Consider the following 17,189-nt stretch of genomic DNA (forward strand, 5'->3'; position numbering starts at 1 on the left):
TCAGTTTAGCCCTGTGCCTCCGTCAGTCCATCTACCCATAAGCCACGCAGCCACTCCGTCTTCTGGCTCTTCCTCCTGCGCACACTGGAGCAGGTGAATAGAATAGCCCATTCTTGTGGCCTTAAAGCATCTTCAATCCATACTTGACAGGAAAATTAAAGCTCTCTCTTTATGCTTCATGTGCCTTCTTCCTCTCCCCAAACCTGCCAAGCCACCCCAGAATTCCCCTGCATCTTCACCTAGCCTTCTCTCCTGTTTCGGAGAGAACTTGTGGAGGAACTTTCTCCACCAACACCATCTGTGTCCTATCTCTCTTCTCTCTCCCTCCTCTTTCCTCCTTGACAAAGTTGGCTTTTATTACATTTAAATCTTGTATGTATGGGAGGGATGGGGGATGTGCACGTGAGTGCTGGAGTACAGAAGAGAGGGCATTAGATCCCCTGGAGCTGGACTTACAGGTGAGCTACCTGATGAAGGTCCTGGGAACCAAATTCTGGTCCTTTGCAAGAACAGTAAGCACTCTTAACTCCTGAGCCATCTCTCCAGACCCCTGGATAAAGTTCTTGAACGAGTAAGCAATTCTGCCCACGGCTGGTTCTTTGCCACTTGTCACCCAACACTCATTGTCCTCAGGCCTATCACAGCCACTGTACTCTGCAAATGACCCCAAAGCACTGGTCATTCCCTTCTCGCTCACCGATAACTTTGCAATCCCCTTCTATGGTCTATAGGCCGTTGGTCCCCTGATATTCCTCTCCAGTTCTCTATTACTCCTTCACCATCTCCACTGACTTCTGCTCTTCCTCCTGCTTGCTGCATACAGGCATCTCCTGGGACCTGGGCTCAGCTCTCATCTAAGTCCCCCTCCCTAGCATGCTAACCACTTCCCTAGTTATAACTAGCCATCTGCTTGGAAGAATCAGCTCCAAGTCCTAGTCTGGAATGTCCAACTGCCTGCCAAGCATCTATGATAGCCCAGAAATGTCTCTAACTACCATATCCACCTCCATTCCCCGTCTCTAGCCCCATCTCAGATCCCACCACGTTTTCAATCAAGCTCAGCCCTTAGGAGCTAGTGGAATCTACCTACCTCCTTCCCTCTTCTCCACGAGTCCCCAGACCATAGCTACCAGCTCTACAGTGGCCCTGTCTCTTGCCTACCTGCTCTGTGTTCTGTCCTTCCTGCCCTTCTGATCTGTCCTCTCCCAGACAAGGGCAACTTCCTCATTCTGCCTCTTCCTTGCTACATTCAGCCATTGCCAGATCCGAACATAGCAACAGCCATGAGCCCAAAGGCCAGGGTGACCACAAACTTTAGTATTTAAACCAGGATGCTTCTTTTTTGTTTTATTGTTTATTGTTTTGGTTTTTTGTTTGTTTTGAGACAAGGTTTTGGCTATCCCAGAACTGGCTCTGTAGACCCAGCTGGCTTCAAACTCACAGAGATTTGCCTATCTCTGCTTCCTGAGTGCTGGGATTAAAGGTGTGCACCACCACAGCCTGGCCAGGATACTTCTTGATTATAAACCCACCACCACCACCAAAACAGGGTCTCATGTAGCTCAGGCTGGCCTCAAACACACTACATAGGCAGGAATTATCTTAAACTGTTCATATCCCGCTTCTACTTCCCAAGTGATGGGATTACAGGATTATTACTACATCTAGGTGCATCACAACATAACCCAGTGTGACCTTGAACTCGCTACATAGCCCAGACCCTCCTAGCGTCTCAACCTCCTGAGTGCTGGAGTTACAGGTGTACATCACCATGTCTGTTTAAACCAACATGTATTTTGCAAGAAGAGCCTCTGCAAATAAATAATAATAATAATTCAAGATTAAAATACACAGTTGCAGTGGAACTGCCCAGGGCTCTGGGAATGCCACTCCTAGGAGGCCCATAAGGTCATGGAACACAAAACCTCCTGTGACTCCCACTCAACTACATCCCAGCTCTTCTTCTTCTTTCCTGTATGTAGCCTTGGTTGTAGACCACGCTAGCCTTGAACTCACAGAGTTCTGCCTCCTGACTGCTGCGACGAAAGGTGTGTGCTACCACCACGCAGTATATCCCTGCTGTTCTCCACTGACCTTCAGGTCCTACCTTCTCAGCCTGTTTGCACTGTTCTCCTGTGCTCCCTGGCCCAGCAAGCCACCGTGACTCACACCAGCCCCTCCATCCTATATTCCCGCTGGTTCTTCCTTCAGAGCCCATTGTCTCCCACTCTGCCTCCCAAACCCCACCCTTCTCTCAAGACCCAAGGCACAGCCTGCCCTCCATGAAGGCATCCTCTTTGGGGCACCTTGCGTTTCCTTAGTAAGTTTGCTTTCACCCTTAGCGCACTCAGAGCTGCCAAACAGTGAGTGTACAGGGCTCTACTCAGCTGGGCAGCTGCTTACCATGTAGCCTGGCATTAAAAGATGAGCTGGGCCAGTCCAATTCCCTCTCGTGGGAATTTGAACTGTGAAATACTGAGAGACTGGAGCAGTTAGCAGAGGTGATGTAGAGAGAGACTCAAAGAGGCCGGCTGGTCAAATGCAAGTCACAGTTATGAGAAATTATGAGAAAACCCGGGAAGCTTTTGCTGCTGCACAGGGGTCAGAAGTAGTTATGAGCTGGGCTCTGGAGGCCGACCTAGGGGGGGAATCCTGACTTTACCATTTCCTGGCTTGAATACAGAGCAGGTGACCGAACATCCATGAACCTTTGTGTTCTTGTATGTAAAATGGGGATAGCAAAATTAGCTAACCTCACAGCAAGGGAATTAACTGAGTAGAACATGGACACTTGGGTCTGACTCAGGGCATGGAAAGGGTGATTCCTCATATAATAATAATAATTTAATTAATTATAATATTTATTTAATATTGTCAATCATTAATTACTTAGTAATAACAATAATAGATAAAACTAATGAGGGGAGGTACACTTCGAAAAAAAAAAGAGTTCCCATGGAGTGCCTGGGTCTCACCAGAGGAGACTTGTTTCCCAGAGCCCTCTCTGTCCCTGCATGATGCCTTCCACACCCAATTCTAATGACAAACCATAGGCTCAGCCACCAACAGCCCTCTTTTTGTTGTTGCTTGGATGGACCCCCAGGTCTTGCAATGGAAGAGACCTGCCCAGCTACTGTTACCCTCTAGTGTTTGGGCTTATAGCCCTCAGTCAAGGATACTGGGCTGGCTGCACCGTTCTCCTGCTGGGCTGATGTTTACTGCTTGGTGACTGAATGTCAACCATGCCCTTCCTCAGAGACCTTTGGAAGGGCTGACTGTAGAATGCTCAGAAGTCACAGGTACATGGTTAGGGGACAGTGGTCTGCTGTGTCACAGCCCTGTCCTTCAGCCCAGGAAAGAAGAATGGCCAGGACGAAGATGCCCCTGAAGGACTGGCAGGTCAGGCTTTGCTCCTGAATTCTAGCCTAGCCTCTGCGATGTCTCTCACTCTTCCCCTTCCTCCTTCACTCTGGTCCTAGGGTTCAGTGTAAAGGTAACAAGAGGGAAGCTGGGAGATGAGCCCTGTCAGGTTTGCCAAGCGGTGACAGAGGGTCAGGATTGGTTCCCCTCTCCTGTCGAGTTCCATGTCCACTGCTCCTCCTCCCGTACTCCAAACCCCTGTCCCTTCCACACTGATCCAGACTTTGACCATCGTCAGGTTCCATTTTTGTTGGCAGGATACGGGGTTGGGTGGGTGGGTTTAGACAGAGTTTTTCTGTGTAGCCCTGGCTGTCCTGAAACTTATTCTGTAGACCAGGTTGGCCTCAAACTCACAGAGATCCACCTGCCTCTGAGTCCTGGGATTAAAGGTGTGCACCACCACCACCTGGCTTCCCCTACCTCATTTAAAGACAGTAATTTTGTTATTTTGGCTTTTTTGGTTTTGTTTTGTTTTGAGATAGGGTTTCTCTGTATAGTCTTGGCTGTCCTGGAACTCTCTCTGCAGACAAGGCCAGACATGAACTCAGAAATCTGCCTGCCTCTGCCTCCCAAATGCTGAGATTATAGGGGTGTATCACCGCTCTTCCCCGCCAGGTGCTCTTCTTCATGAAAACCCCTGCATAAGCTCAGAATCAGCCATTGCTGGCATCCTCCTGGATCTCCCAGGTAGGATGCAGTTCCTGTCCTGAGCTTCTGCCATCCTTCTGCAGACGTATGAGTCCCAGCTCACTGCTCCAATTAACCTGCGTATTTGTCTGCCTCCCCGATCCGCAAGAAAATAAGTTATGCATTATTTATCTTTAAGAAAGGAATTGGCCCACAAGAAGTTCCATTGCCTGTTTGCTGATTGACTATATTAATATGAGAATCAACTACTTCAGACAGAAATGATGGCAGGGGCCTGTAATTCCAGCAATAGGGAAGTAAAGACAGGAGGACAGAATCAGGAGTTTAAGGCCATTCTCAGCATCATGGTGAGTTAGAGTCCAACCTGGACTACAGTACTTTCATACTGTCTCAGAAACAAAACCAACGCCAGTATGAGAGTCTCAAATAATTGATAAAGTATATTAAAATATAAATATAAACTGGGCAGTGGTGGCGCACACCTTTAATCCCAGTACTCGGGAGGCAGAGGCAGGTGAATCTCTGTGAGTTTGAGGCCAGTCGGGTCTACGAAATGAGTTTCAGGACAGCCAGGGCTACACAGAGAAACCCTGTCTCAAAAAAAAAAAAAATGATAACTATACATAATGTTAATCAAAATGAAATAATGTATTTCTTTTGAGTTTTTCCCAACTCTGGGACCACTTGAGACTGTCTTCTCTCCTCTCTCTCACTGTCTTGGGTATTTCTAAATGTCCTGCACGGCCCATGACTATTCCTCTCGATGGTAGAGTTGTCTTCTCCCAGGCTCACATAAAGTTCCCAGTGCAGGGCACTGTAATTCGTGTTCTGGAGTGTCTCAAGGCTTGATATTTGTGTGGCTGGATGCTGAGGAGAAACCACAGAGAGCAATGACCAAGTGGGGTCAGCTGGGGACTTGACCATCTCCGTTGACCATTTGGAACCTGGCATGTGGGTTCAGGCTCTCCCTCCCTGACAGGTCTTGTCCAGGCTCCAGGCAGGGATGCCACTCGCCTGCCCTCCTACCTCCGGGCCTGTGGATGAGCGGCTGGCGGAGGCAGCCCGAGCAGACAGCCTTGTGCGGCTGCTGGCTCCAGGCCTCCCAGCCCAGCTTGTAGCTCCCCCCAGAGTGGCGCGATTGATTGGCTACAGCCGGAATGGGCACCAGTCTCCCTGGCTTGGACAGAAACGGGGCCATCTGTTACACCTCTAGTTAAAAGTACATAAAGTTGAGCATTTGTGTGCCGACAATACCACCCCTGACACCCTCCACGCGGCACAACGCTCTGGCTCCTTGGCAGGCTCGCGCTCCGCGACAGGCCGGTGCAGCAACGCCTACATGCTGCCTCTACCGGCGTCACCACAGGCAGCATGGCACAGCTGGGTCCGGCTGGATGCTAGGAGCCCACCTGTATCAGAGGGCGACAAGAAGAGTCAGGATTGGTGGTTATACAGCACCACAGAAGGACTCCTGTCCCTTCCCAGGATGCCTGCGAGGCAGAAGTGCCCGACTTCAAGCTCTGGTTTGGGGAATGCCAGACAGCTAAGTCATTCTAGTCCTGGGAGTCAGGCTTCAAGCAAACTTGGCCTCTTAGCTTGGTTTTCTGTCTCAACCAATTCGAAGAATCCCGTTTTTTTGGTTGATTTGATTTTCTTTTGAGACGATGTCTTATTTATCACAAGGCCTCAAACTCCCAGGGTACCAGAGAGTAACTGAACTACCTAGCCTCTTACTCCCATCTCCTTAGTGCTAGAATTATTGCCTGGCACCACCACACCCTTGCTTCCCGACAGGAATACACTGAGATTGGTGTTGAAGCCCAGTTGGCTGAATGATTGCCTCGGATGCAAAGGTGTAATCCCCCATACCACATAAAACTGGCCAGGGCACAGCTGTACTCCAACACTGAGCTTTGCAGCAGGAGGAGCAGAAGCTTAAGTTACCCTCTACTACACAGCAAGTTCGAGGCCAGCCTGGACTGCATGAGACCCATCTCAAAACAAAACGAAACGAACAAAAAACCACCACTATCAACAACAACAAAAGCCATCTCTTAAATCACCCGAGGGACCAACTGTGGATGAGACTAGGTGTTGAATTTTGGCCTTGGGCTCTTGATTTTCAGACCTTGGTTACCCTGACTTCTGAATTCTGGTTTCTGGTTTCTAGCTCTAGACAGTCAAGGTATTCCACAAATGTATCCTAGGCCACTTTAGCCAGACCAGCCTGCCACCCCCAAACCATCAGGGACATGTCTGAATCTGACTGTTGGTACTTGCTCCTCATTCCAGCTCTGAGTTCCTTGTTTCTCCCCTCCGACCACTTGCTCCTACCGTTCTTCAGAGAGAACTCAGACCCAGATCTGCCATGTAGATTTCTTGGTTCTGTGTCCTGTCCAGGCTCTGATCTCCCATGGACCCTTCTCGATCGGCATGGCTTCTCAGGAGCCCTGAGCAGTTCATGTTCCAGGTCCTTCTTCCCAGGCAGACCCTGAGCTGACTTGTTTAACTCACATGCCAGCATACAGCTTGACACGGAATGTCAGAGGAGGCCCCAGAGGCCCCAGTCGTACTCAGCTCAGCTGTGGAAAAGGCAGAAGCAATACCTGCCGAGGTAGTATTGGCTCCCCCCGTAGTCCCCTTAGTGACTCTGCAGATGACAGTCTAAAACACAGCCAGGCAGATAGACAGCGTTTAGACATTGGTGTCTCCATGGGGGTTTCCAGGACATGTTTATTCCATACCTGCTATGTGCCATCTAGTTCCTTGCTTGACTTGGATTAGAGATCACACACGCATGCACACACACACACACACACACACACACACACAGAGACAGAGAGAGACAGAGACAGAGACAGAGAGAGAGACAGAGAGAGAGACAGAGAGAGACAGAGAGGAGAGAGATGAAGTGAGAAGCACTAACCCGTCATACATATTGTGCTGGAGACAAACCATGTGTAACAGCCACAGCGCAGCAGTGAACCGCTCCATGAGCCAACACACTCTGCACTTTACACCAGCACTGTTAGAGCTGGGCACAAACACAGGGCTAAATGTTATGTGCAGGAGACGGGGCAATGAGGGCACACCTCCTGCTTGACACAAAGTAAGTGAAGGCAGAAGGGGACAGATTGCTGCTGGTGTGGTGATGTGTGGTGGAATTGGTGTGGTGATGGTGTGGTGTTGGTGTGGTGATGGTGTGGTGGTGTGGTGATGGTGTGGTGGTGTGGTGATGGTGGTGTGGTGATGGTGGTGTGGTGATGGTGTGGTGATGGTGTGGTGGTGGTGTGGTGATGGTGTGGTGATAGTGTGGTAGTGGTGGTGATGGTGTGGTGGTGGTGTGGTGATGGTGGTGTGGTGGTGTGGTGATGGTGGTGTGGTGGTGTGGTGATGGTGTGGTGGTGGTGATGGTGTGGTGGTGTGGTGATGGTGTGGTGATGGTGTGATGTGTGGTGGTGTGGTGATGGTGTGATGTGTGGTGGTATGGTGATCGTGTGTGGTACGAATCCAAGGTTATTTTTATCCACATGTTCTAAGCTCGGCTTGCATACTCTGCTTGTTGGGAAGGTCACTCCCACACATGGTGATGCCTTCTGCTGCTTCCTCATCATCCAGGAAAGATGCTCACAGGGATGAGTTGAGCACAGCCTCTCTGTTGGCTCTCAGAAGATCACAGGTCTGGGGACCATGGGATGGACTCAAGTACAGTAGTGCTCTGGCTGAGGCTCAAGAGTCTCCACACATGGAGATCAAAGTCTCCTTAAGTTTGAGCCCCCCAGCACCTTCCTTGCCTTGGCCTTGCTCAAAGTCCAACCTGCTCCCTGTGCCCCTCACTTAGCCTGCTCAGGGGAAGTGTCGGATTCCTCAAGGACCTCCAGCCTCAATGGGAACTTGCCCCAGCAGCCCTCACCAAGGGTAAGCTGCTGCAGTTCCTACCACACAGATAGGGCATTGGTACAAAGGAAGACTGAGAACTGAGGGAATTGTAGGCCTAATGGGGGCATCCCCAGGCTTCTTCAAGCTCTTCCTTCTCAGGGTCTCAGGGTAGTCTTACCCAGCCACCTGTTGCCTCTGGTGCATTACCTAGAGATGTCTAAAGCAAGCCCTATCTGGACCCCACCAGCATCCAGGATCCAAGCAGTCAGCCCTGGGAGCCTTGAGCAGCAGGCCTGGGTCTGACAGTCAGCTGGCATTTCTCCTTCTTTAGGGCATTGTGTGTGTGTGTGTGTGTGTGTGTGTGTCTGCGTGCGTGTGTGTGTTTGCATGCATATGTATCTCTGTGTGTGTATGCGTATGTGTGCATGCGTATGTGTGTGTGTGCGCGCGCGCGTGCATATCTGTGTGTATGTGCGCGTGCGTATCTGTGTGTGTGTGCATGTGCGTGTGTGTGTGTGTGTGTGTGTGTTGGGGGAAGTCTCCACGAATGTGTAGAAAGCAGAGTGTAAAGTTTATAGGCCATGGAAACCCTGGAAAGTGTGGTGAGAACAGGGATCCTGAGAGCTGTAGGAGGGAGAAGCACAGAGGCTCTGGGGTGATCTGCTAGTCTTCCTGGCTAGATCTCCTCAAACAAGCTTCTTGATCCTTTTGAGCCTCAATTTACTTACTGTAACATGGGACTTAAAGATAATTTTCCTGGGGCTGAGCTGCTGGCACAGTGGGTCAAGCACTTACTATGTAAGCATGAGGGTCTCCCTCTGATCCCCAGGACCCAGGTAAAAACCCCAGGTGTGATCAGGCACGTGGTGCTCACCTTTAGTCCCGCCACCCAGGAAGAGTAGAAGGCAGAAGCTGAGGCAGGTGGATCTCTGTTGCTGTGTGTAGCAAGTTCCAGGCCAGCCCAGGCTGCATAGTGAGATCCTTTTTCAAAAAACAAAACAAAAACAAATGCCATGTGCGGGCCACAACATTTACATTTGTTTCCAAGTTTCATTCCCTGGGAACTCTCATGGTGGGAGAGGAGAATTTCTCTGACCAAAAAAAAAAAAGAAAAAAAAAAGTGAACAGTTCCTGAAGTATAACACCCAAGCACCCAGAATTGTCCACACACACACAAACACACACACACACACACAAGAGAAAGAGGAGAGAGAGAGACAGAGACTGAGATACTTTTCTTTCCAGGGAAGAGTATTCAAGGGCTAAGCATGGCAGACAGGGTTTGTTCTTGACTCTTGGAGGTGAGACCCAGGAGTCTGTGGAGAAACCTCCTGGTTCCCCTCAGCTCAGAGCTACCCTCTGTGTACCCTTATGGCACAACCTGGTCTAAGTTGTCCGGAAGCACTCCTGCGACCCTGGTTTATTTCTCTGGCCTCCATACATCCCCTCCTCAGCGATCTTCTATCCTCAGGATCCTTAGTCTCTAAAAACTTTATGTGATGAAATTCCCCCCGTTTTCATCAGGGCAGACCGAGGGTTAGGAAGGGCGTTTGTGCTCTTCTGAGAGCCTGCTGCCAGACTGGAGCCCCAGGAGCCACACGTAAGGCCCCCAAGGTGCAGACTAGCCTGTGCTTCCCGCCGTCTGCCAGCAGTAGGCGCTGTGACGCAAGCACTCTCTGCCCAGGAGCATTAAGAATGGCTCATACTAATGTCCCTGGCTGTGGGGAAACAGCGTTTTATTAAATGCTTCACACAGATTTGGTATAATAAAGATGAATATATTATATCCGTTGCCTCCCCCAGAGTGAGACCATAATAAGAGAGGGGAAAAAACAATAAAGTGAAACATAAATACAATGTAATGGGACTTGTGGCGCAGGATGCTTGGTCTGTACCGGCTACCACAGGCCCCGACCTGGTTCCCGGGAGCTGCGCACTAGCTCACCGCTGCCTGCTCAAAGGGTCTCAGGTTCCAATTTCCACTCTGCGTCCCTACAGCCCGCCCTACCTCTGCCACTTCCGAGCTCTCTGAGAAGCCTCCCTAGAGAGGAAGATAGTGACTAGCGGGAGGAGGGAGGCGTCCTCTGGGCTCCTGCAGGGATACACACAGGCTGCATAGGAATGAGCTGATGGACGGACTCTAAAGAGGACAAATGCAGAAACGATCGTTTCTAGCTTGGTCCTGGAAACCATTGCTTCCTCCCATGGGTTCCTCCCATAACTTGACACAAGACCCTCCGTGGGTCTTACTTCCATCCCTTGGATGCTCCCAAAATCGTTTACTTGAAAATGAGGCGTTCAGCCGGGCGTGGTGGCGTGGCGCAAACCTTTCATCTCAGCACAGGAGGAAGAAGCAGGTGGATCTCTGAGTTCGAGGCCAGTCTGGTCTACAGAGTGAGTTCCAGGACAGGCTCCAAAGCTACGCAGAGAAACCCTGTCTCGGGGAGGGGGGAGGATTAAAAAGAATAAAAGAAAAAGAAAGAAAACGAGGCTTTCAAAACTTTCTAATCAAAAACAAGGTCTACTCTTCCAGGCAGCCTTCCAGGACTCCATTCCCCATCCAAGGAGATTGTTGAAGCTTAAACTCAAGAGGAGCTCAGATCGGGGTCTAGGTTGAAATGACAACGCTTGTGGCGCAGTCCAGAGCTAAACCGCGGAGTTCTTTTCAGTAAAAGGAGATGTGACAAACACTGGAGAGGATTCAAATGCCTGGCACCCCATCGACTGCAGACAAGCACAAGAAACGACTGCCAATGGTTTCCAAAATACCGTTAAAACTAATGGCCCGCCTTTCTGATCTAGCAACCTTGCTTCCCTGTTTAGGCTTCAGCGCAGGCAGCAGCGCATTTCCCTAAACAAAAGAAAATGCTTAGTCTTGGTCACCCTTCCTAAACCTTATGACAAATCAAGGCTCAGAGAGGTTAAGACTCACCCAAGTCCACCCAGCCCGCCAGGTGTGGCGTGGTCTTCAGGCTAAGGTGCACCTGCGGTTGTGTGTCTATGACGAGGCCTGGACTGCCCTGCGGTCTCTGGGAAGCGGTTAGATACTTGGCTTAGAGAAAACCCCTCTGCAGGAGTGGCAGAGTAAACCCAGACTTTTCCGGGAGCCAGGCCTGCAGACCAAGAACCTCAGAACAAATCCAAATCAATAAGAAAGGACTGCTGAGGGACGAAGTAGTGTCAGGGGTGGAGGGAGGGAGGCGCAGCAGGCCAGAGGCTGAGCGATCTGCGTCCAATCTGGGATCCCGCGGCACAAAGTACCTTGAAGACACCCCTGGAACCAGAGTGAGGGTCTTGGCCTAAGATTCACTAAGAGGAAAAAAGGAGGAGAAGGGAGCTGGCAGACAGCGGAAGAACCAGAGGAGTTGACCTCACAGAGGTGACCGAAGAGCAAGGTGTGCTCTCACGGAAGTGGAGGAGTCAGGGGCTTGTATGTGGGGGCGGAGTCCTTCCAGATAAGGAACCCAGGGTGTGAAGAAAGCGGGCAAGGCCAAAGGGACCGAGCTCAAAGGAGCTGGAATGAAACTCAGTGTACTACCCTCCCTCCCATGCCCTTGCAGGGATCGAATGGGCCAGCTGGGCTTGGACACCAGGTGGAAATTCGACCTGCGGATGCCAAGCGCCAGGGAACCTGGGTCCTTGAGCCCGTGGAGGGCCCTGTTGCTTCGCCAATAACTCACTTCAGTCTCAAGGGAAATCCCATCCCACCGGCCCAAAGCAGCCTGGAGGGAGCCTGAGCTCCCAGTTCGGAAGGAGCGCCTGTTCTCTGCTTTGCTTAGAGTCACGTTGGCATCCCTCCCTCCACGCCCCCAGTAGGGCTCACCAGCGGCCAGGCTTTCTCAGGGCACACACTAACATCCTCTTTTCCTACCCTGGCCTCGGATGGGCCTGTCTTCTCTCTAGAGCCTTAGGTGGAGCAGCCCTGTCCAAAAGGACTCTGACCACTAGAGTCCAAAGGGATCAAGGGCAGTGGTACTGGTAGGATTCTGGCGGGAATAATTCAGGATACCTGTGGGGCAGGGGCGTCTTCCACCTAGGTCTCTTACTTTTGCTGGTTAGTGAGCTCGCTGCTCGGCACACTCACAAGGCACTAATGCAATGAGCCTCGGAGGCTGCTGAATTATTCACGTGCCGTTTATTATGAGAAGCCTGACTCAGGCCTTTTCTGCACCCGACTAGCCGCGCAGACCCGCTCTTACTTACCCTGGTCTCTCCCGCTCTGTGCCCCAGTCTTTCCATCAGGCCTCATAGCCCAGGCTTCAAGCGGGTCCTGCACCCAGGGTCCTCTCCACGGCAGGGAGGCCTTGGTGGAATGGAGAGTGCCATTACCATTAGTGTGTTTACCGCGATCCCGAAGTCAGTAAAGGAGACTCTCAAAACTGAAAGGTGACCGGGAGAAGGGAACCTACCTTGTTGGCCCATCCACCAGGGCAGAGTTTAGCTGCTCAGCCCCTCCTCTCAAGGGCTAAACAGCATCCCAGTAACCAAAGGACTGGGGTTTCGTCCTGTACTGAGGCCAGGCATTCACTTGCCTGGTCAACAGAAGGATGCACTTCCTCCTTCGGGGCTGACACCTCTCTCTTGCTATATTCCTTGCTTCTGAACGGTTCCGCCTCAACCACCTACCCAAATGCTTCTGGTTTTTTAAAGGGCAGTGCTAACACCAACTTCCGCCTGGAACAGAACAAGCAAGTCCTGCAGATGCCCACAGGCTCCTGTCCCCTTGTCACTGACTCCCCAGGGCTATTGGGATGCAGTGGGTGTGTTTTCTGTCCCTCCCTTCTGCACCTCACTCCTACCCAATCTTCAGTCTTTCTTCCTCTCCATTTCTGAACCCATAATGTGGCAGCGAATCGATCCTGTTAAAAACAAAACAACGCAAGGAAATCCAATTATTAGTTAGACCACAGCTGGATCCAGACCCCAGCACCCCCAGCACCCCCTCGCCCGTTAAAGAATGATGTCTTTGTGCACCTCTGCAAGTGTGAGCAACAGAGCGCCTCACACATCTGCATGCAACTGACAAAAACCACAGACCTACCCTCTCCTGGATCCTTGGCCCCTCTCAGAGGCAGAGACCAAGCCAGTTTTCTAATTGGCTCTCTTTGTCTTTTATCCGTTTGGTTTATTTATTCAACAAATGCCCGAGGAGCTCTTGATATATGCCCGGCTGGCATGGGGCACACAGAGAGACGGCCCTGTCCTCAAGTTCATGACCAGATGGAGAGAGAAGCATAAGGGTTGACACGAAGCATCACGTGTCTGGCAATGTGACAGTGACTCCCAGGGAGTCTGCTGAAGAGCAGGACAGGGCTGGGAGGATTTCCCCAAGGTGATGAGTTGGGCACTATTATAGGGAAAGAGTTGCCAAGAAGAGAAGGAACAGAGGCCAATCTGACCCTGGATAAGGGCAGCAAAGGCTTGGAACAAAAAGAGATGTCTGTTCTGGAGGCTGCAGAGACTGGGCAACAAGCAGACCTTCAGCATCTCTGGGGAACTCTTCCATCGCAGCCTGCTCCTGCCATTTGGTGGTGTGTCTGTGTTTCCTCCATACTTCCAAAAGACATTTAGTGTCCTCACATGAGGCGGAAGTGCCTTGACACAGTGGTCTAAAGGAATTCATTCCACCAAAGAAGGGAGGGGGTGAGCAATAATGTGTGCTCCCCAAAGAATGGCCCAGACACAAACCCTGCCCCCCCCCAAGCAGAGGTCAGGAGAGCTGTGCCTAGCTAGGGGAGAGCAAGGCAGCTTCAGAAGTAGGCTTGGAGCCCAGACTATATTTTGGAGCAGCTGGCTTCTTAATTCCCAGGCTTGGGAGGAGGCAGCTCCCCTTCACTTCCCCATTGGCCTACCTCCCTTCCCCCACCGGCCTCCTTCTGCCTTCTGCCCTTTGCCTTCTCTGGATCTTTGGTGGAGAATCCACTGTGTTATATAATATTAGTCACAGAAAAAAAATGTGTTCACTTGGACTTGCAGACAAAGTTTACACAAAGTGTCTGGGGTCTTCAGAACTCCTGAAACCTGTTCACAGAACCTGTGGAGACCTCTGGCTAAGAGATCAGAGAATAAGAGCACAGATTCCAGTCGGGAAAACAGGAGTGTTCCAATCCCGATTAACCCCAGACAAGCTGTGTGATTGGCTCCTGACCGTCTCTGTTCCCCATTTTTCTTATTGTAAAATGAGGAATATTAGTAATAACTACCTCAAAAAGCTGTAAATTATCAAATGACTAAAGCTTAGCCAGGATCCAAGAAATGTAAGTGCATATGGCATTTATGGTCATAGTTATTGTTCCTATTTTAATAGATGGTGGCCAAGGACAGAATGTAAAACCCACAATGAATAATCTTAGCTCAACGAGGTTGATGGGACTATGGAAGATTCTTCTACAATGAAGCGCTCTCTGAAGTTCAGGGACGAACAGAGTACCCGTACCATGGGACAAAAGCCATTCAAACTAGAGATCAAGTTTGTCATATTGGTGCCAGCCCCAGACAGTTTTCTTGGGAAGGAACTGGCTTGAGAGCAGATGGTGGTCCTTACCAGACATGGGAATGAATGGAGCTACCCAAATAATCTGGGTGAAATCTGATGGAGCCTTGGGAATGAGTTAAGTGAACTGTTACCCTTTACTAAGAGACAATTTGTTTCATTTGGGTCTATAAGGTCCTCTTAGAACACAAATCCATGACAGTTCATGGAATGCTTATTCCCCCACTTTGTTTGGGATGTTCCCTAAATTAGAGGGTGAACAGATTTTTGTCAGAATAATACCTTCCGTTGGGGATGGAGTAAGGCTGGACCCTGGTCTTGTAACCAGTGAGCTATGATTCAGTGGTAATGGGCACATGGGCAACAGCATTGCAGTAGGTGCTTCTCAGAGGAGGTGGAGGAGGCTGCAGGGTCCAGCTGCCTCCAGCTTCAAATGAAAACCAAATGAAGCTGGGCAGTGGTGGCGCATGCCTTTAATCCCAGCACTCAGGAGGCAGAGGCAGGCGGATCTTTGGGAGTTCGAGGCCAGCCTGGGCTACAAGAGCTAGTTCTGGGACAGGCACCAAAGCTACAGAGAAACCCTGTCTCGAAAAACCAAAAAAAGAAAAAAGAAAAAAAGAAAGAAAGCCAAATGAAAATCCCCAGGCCAGGTGGCGCTCTCTCTCTCTCTCTCTCTCTCTCTCTCTCTCTCTCTCTCTCTCTCTGTCTGTGTGTGTGTGTGTGTGTGTGTGTGTGTCCATTGCATGGCAAAGGCTCCTAGGAAGGCATCTGGATGGAAACACAGTCTGAACTCTGATGGCTGGGCTCCTCCATCCCTCTGAACTTTTGGATTCAGAAACTTCCTCTCCATTTTGATTCTTGGGACCTCTCAACTCCTCTGAGCTGGCACAGTCTGGCCCAGAGCCATTCCCCTCCCACTGTAGAATCATTTTGACCTTATTTGCAGGCTGGAAACCCCATCTGACATATTTGATGGCTAAGAGCTGGATGTTTCCTAGGATTGGGTAGGTCCAGGTTGCCTGGAGTCCTGCCCCGACTGATGCTCCTGCACTCAAGGGTCTAAAACTGTGGAGTGGGGTGGCAGTGGGGAAGGACCCTATCACCAACTCAGAATAGACTCAGTTTCTCTTCAGGAGGAATACCAGAGGCCAGTGAACTTAGATTCCCAGGATTCTAGAAGATCCTGGTCCTGTCACACACTTTTTTTTTTCTTGAGGGCTAAGGGATTAAAGATAGGGTAGGCCTTCAGGTTGCCGCAGTTGGACAGGTTTCAAGGTGGCCTGCACAAGTGATCTGGGCAAAATGAACTGAAACAACCAAATGCCAGGTGGTACCACACTTCCCTGCACCCTCAAACTGGCTGTGCTCCCAAGCACGTCCCTGAGAGGCCAACCAATTAGGCCAAGGAAATAAATCCACAGGATAGGGCAGGCAGGAAGGGGAGGTGCTTGGAGGTAAGAGCAAATGACAGTAGAATGCCCTCCCTTGACATGACGCTGTGAACAAAAATCCCTGAGAACAGGGTCTCTGGTCACATTTCACCTGTCTTGGCAGTTACTCAGAAATCCTCAACTCCACTGGTCTTCAGAAACTGGGAGATAAACCATCCCAGGCCCTGGTCTTAACCTTAAGGTTTAGTCTTCATGGAGGGCTTGGTGTTATACCAGCAAGGGGCAGGAACAGGATCCTAAGGGCAGGAAGTCCGGAGAGAGCAGACTTTCTCTCCCTCGGGTTCCTCTCCACCAGTCTCTAGACTTCGACTTCACTTCATGATACTCGGCTTAGCATCTCCTGGCTTCCAGGATTTCAGGGATGGCAGAGGCAGATGCTGTTTGAGAGACAGTGGGTGATGCATCAGGGCATCAGGACCTGGGATGGATGGGGGGGGGGTAGGACCTCTGTTATCACTATTTCTGCCTCAGAGTACTACCCCACCTCACTCCCCATCTCCTGAAAAAGCAAGGTGAGGACTGGGAAGGAAGTAGAAGGCCAGCTTCAAACATTCCCAAGCAGGTTGGTCCCTCACCACACTGGGGCCTCCAGGCAAGAATTCTTTTTCTCTACTCCATCCCCTTTAATCCAGAGAGTTACAGACCTTGATTCCCAATCAGTTAAACTAGAGACAAGAAAGCCTACCTCTTATATGCAGAGGACCTTGTACAGAGGAATTGTACAGAGAAAGCCTATTCAGTCCCAGAGCAAGATAAGTTTCTCTCTCTCTCTCTCTCTCTCTCTCTCTCTCTCTCTCTCTCTCTCTCTCTCTCTCTCCNATCTCTCTCTCTCTCTCTCTCTCTCTCTCTCTCTCTCTCTCTCTCTCTCTCTCTCTCTCCATCCCTCCCTCCTTCCACTCCCCCCTTCCGACAAGGAGGGTCCCATTCTTTTAGCCCCACTCCCTGCTGGGGTCCACCAATTCCCCAGCTGCTCTTGAAACCCTTCTCTGGCCCATACTGTGCTTCTGGACCACACAGGCCACTCAGGAGTTTACAAACAAAGCGAGTCTGCTGTGTGCAGCTCGTGGAGAGAGAACAGTTCCTCCTCCTGGTTCCTACACCCTCTTCACGCTCTTCCTTCCCTCCTTTTTCCAAGGGAAGAAGTGGAAAATTAGGGCCCAACACAAACCAGATGGACTAGCAAGAGAAAGGGGCCCCAGAGCACAGCCCCACTGCCGTACCTCAAGGGAAAAGAAAGGCGCAGCTGAGGTTTAATCCTGCTTGTATGCCCAGAGGTTCATAAGCGTTTAAAGAAAGAC

Source organism: Alexandromys fortis, unplaced genomic scaffold (assembly GCF_014885135.2).
Source record: "Alexandromys fortis isolate MF-2015 unplaced genomic scaffold, M_Fortis_MF-2015_v1.1 scaffold_16, whole genome shotgun sequence".
Classification (NCBI taxonomy): domain Eukaryota; kingdom Metazoa; phylum Chordata; class Mammalia; order Rodentia; family Cricetidae; genus Alexandromys; species Alexandromys fortis.